The sequence below is a fragment of the Schistocerca serialis genome, chromosome 4 (genome assembly GCF_023864345.2).
Source record: "Schistocerca serialis cubense isolate TAMUIC-IGC-003099 chromosome 4, iqSchSeri2.2, whole genome shotgun sequence".
NCBI lineage: Eukaryota > Metazoa > Arthropoda > Insecta > Orthoptera > Acrididae > Schistocerca > Schistocerca serialis.
The window spans coordinates 643,415,288-643,418,962 of record NC_064641.1 but is presented as its reverse complement, the minus strand read 5'-3'; positions in this window follow the sequence as shown (position 1 = coordinate 643,418,962).

The window sequence follows — 3,675 nt, the reverse complement described above, 5'->3', positions numbered from 1 at the left end:
ATGCAGTCTCCCATCCTTCATCAAAGACACCAACCACTTTCTCAAACGCCTGGAATCCCTACCCAGTCTGTTACCCCCGGAAACCATCCTTGTAACCATTGATGCCACTTCCTTATACACAAATATTCCGCATGTCCAGGGCCTCGCTGCGATGGAGCACTTCCTTTCATGCCGATCACCTGCCGCCCTACCTAAAACCTCTTTCCTCATTACCTTAGCCAGCTTCATCCTGACCCACAACTTCTTCACTTTTGAAGGCCAGACATACCAACAATTAAAGGGAACAGCCATGGGTACCAGGATGGCCCCCTCGTATGCCAACCTATTCATGGGTTGCTTAGAGGAAGCCTTCCTGGTTACCCAGGCCTGCCAACCCGAAGTTTGGTACAGATTTATTGATGACATTTTCGTGATCTGGACTCACAGTGAAGAAGAACTCCAGAATTTCCTCTCCAACCTCAACTCCTTTGGTTCCATCAGATTCACCTGGTCCTACTCCAAATCCCATGCCACTTTCCTTGACGTTGACCTTCACCTGTCCAATGGCCAGCTTCACACGTCCGTCCACATTAAACCCACCAACAAGCAACAGTACCTCCATTATGACAGCTGCCACCCATTCCACATCAAACGGTCCCTTCCCTACAGCCTAGGTCTTCGTGGCAAACGAATCTGCTCCAGTCCGGAATCCTTGAACCATTACACCAACAACCTGAAAACAGCTTTTGCATCCCGTAACTACCCTCCCGACCTGGTACAGAAGCAAATAACCAGAGCCACATCCTCATCTCCTCAAACCCGGAACCTTCCACAGAAGAACCCCAAAAGTGCCCCACTTGTGACAGGATACTTTCCGGGACTGGATCAGATTCTGAATGTGGCTCTCCAGCAGGGATACGACTTCCTCAAATCCTGCCCTGAAATGAGATCCATCCTTCATGAAATCCTCCCCACTCCACCAAGAGTGTCTTTCCGCCGTCCACCTAACCTTCGCAACCTCTTAGTTCATCCCTATGAAATCCCCAAACCACCTTCCCTACCCTCTGGCTCCTACCCCTGTAACCGCCCCCGGTGTAAAACCTGTCCCATGCACCCTCCCACCACCACCTATTCCAGTCCTGTAACCCGGAAGGTGTACACGATCAAAGGCAGAGCCACGTGTGAAAGCACCCACGTGATTTACCAACTGACCTGCCTACACTGTGAAGCGTTCTATGTGGGAATGACCAGCAACAAACTGTCCATTCGCATGAATGGACACAGGCAGACAGTGTTTGTTGGTAATGAGGATCACCCTGTGGCTAAACATGCCTTGGTGCACGGCCAGCACATCTTGGCACAGTGTTACACCGTCCGGGTTATCTGGATACTTCCCACTAACACCAACCTGTCAGAACTCCGGAGATGGGAACTTGCCCTTCAGCATATCCTTTCTTCTCGCTATCCGCCAGGCCTCAATCTCCGCTAATTTCTAATTTCAATTTGCCGCCGCTCATACCTCACCTGTCTTTCAACTTCATCTTTGCCTCTGTACATCCGCCCCGACTGACATCTCTGCCCAAAAAATGCCCAAACTCTTTGCCTTTACAAATGTCTGCTTGTGTCTGTGTATGTGTGGATGGATATGTGTGTGTGTGCGAGTGTATACCTGTCCTTTTTTCCCCCTAAGGTAAGTCTTTCCGCTCCCGGGATTGGAATGACTCCTTACCCTCTCCCTTAAAACCCATATCCTTTTGTCTTTCCTTCTCCTTCCCTCTTTCCTGACGAGGCAACCATTGGTTGCGAAAGCTAGAATTTTGTGTGTATGTTTGTGTTTGTTTGTGTGTCTATCGACCTGCCAGCGCTTTTGTTTGGTAAGTTTCATCATCTTTCTTTTTAGATATATTTTTCCCACGTGGAATGTTTCCCTCTATTATATTTATAGCATACAGTATCAGACGTATCAGAGCTGCAAACATCATTATGAACCCCCTGCTTTTAATTAATTACATGGTCGGGGTGATCAACGGACACAGTGAATTGACTAGCACATGCTCACCACCCGTTGCAAGGTTTGTAAGGTGCTTGCTCTTCCATTTTCAACAGTTAACCAGTGGGCAGGTGAATCTATATGCAATTTGCTTCAACTGAAGCCAATTCAAAGCTCCCAATATGGAAACACAAGGTGAAAATAAAGAATGTGCACAATATCCTACTAAATGATAGTGTTTAAAGTTGTCTGAAATAGATGAAGTGGTAGGCATCTCAAAAAGATAAAGTTTAGTACATTTTTAACACAGAATTAACTACGAGAAAGTTTAGCGGAAGGTGAAAAAACTTAGAACAAGAATGCTGTGAATCACATTACCAAACATATCATTGTAAGAGACTCAAGAAGTAGTCTCAAAAGGGGGACACAGAAAGAACATTAACAAAGAAGAAGGCTATAAACTGGAATATTAGCTGATATAAAATAGTGAAATTTCCCTGAAATTAAGATGCACCAGTTCCTCAAATATCTTAGTTCTCATCAGAGCAGGAATTCATACATCAAAGTTACATGTTGTATTCACAAACAGTTGATATTTTCAGTAATGCTAAACCTTCATACTCCGACGCCACTGTAGTGAAACTTCCCTAGTTGCTCGACACTTGTCCCTGAACACATGTATCACTCAAACATCTCTTACGAGTTCCTGAGGCTGCCATCGTTAGCCTACATAAGGAGAACACAAAATGAATGCTAGTAGTAAGTAGTTGTATCTCAACAGTGATACTGGTTATAGATGCCGAAAGCTCAAGGATTCTAGAAAACTGACAAGATGAAAAGTGAGAAAGTTTTATTCATGGATGCATTGTTCTTGATCAAATGTATTATTTCTATGTAAGTGCTTATGCAAATATACAAATCATAGAGTAAAACGTATAGTAAGCACACTGCAGAACAAAACTTTTTTGATATCTTAAGCTTATACACTTTTTTTACACATAGGAAAATGTAAACATTGTAAAAACTGATGCGCATCTTCATGTTTTTGTATCACAATAACTGATTCATTAAATTTTGGGAGTGTAGCCACATAACCTCTACTTATGTGGCTGAACTCTCAAAATTTAATTGATCAATATATACCTTGTCTGAAAAGAAAACTGATTATTAAATTTCAAAGGTGAAAGTTTTAACACGGAAAGTATTTAACATGTGCATCTATTGACAATACTGCCATGTGGGTCTGCACCCGTATTACTGAGATCATGAAACATCGTATGATATATATGGTAAATCTCATGCAGATGTAAGACTTTGATTACAAAGAATGAAAATAAATTAAGTAATACTGTATTCTCTGTCCCATGCACAACATGCAAATCACTTGTATCCATTTCTGCTCTGGACTCTACTACAAGACTGAGGAAATTGAATACTGAAGACCAAAGGTTTTCTTGAGAGAGAATGGCAGGGGCTCTGGGCAATACAGGCAATTGCTACCCACATCACGTTCATCATTACAGCTGCTTTCCTTGATCACTGCTAGCCATACCCTTAGTATTTCTTATTCAAAGTAAGCTGAATGGCAATAGTATTTCACTGTGTCCACTTTCAGACTTTGGGGTGCTCCAATGTTTATTTCACACAGAAAAAACTCTTGGTACTCTACTCGCTTCAGAATTAGTAGCCTTTCCAGTCATTTTCCA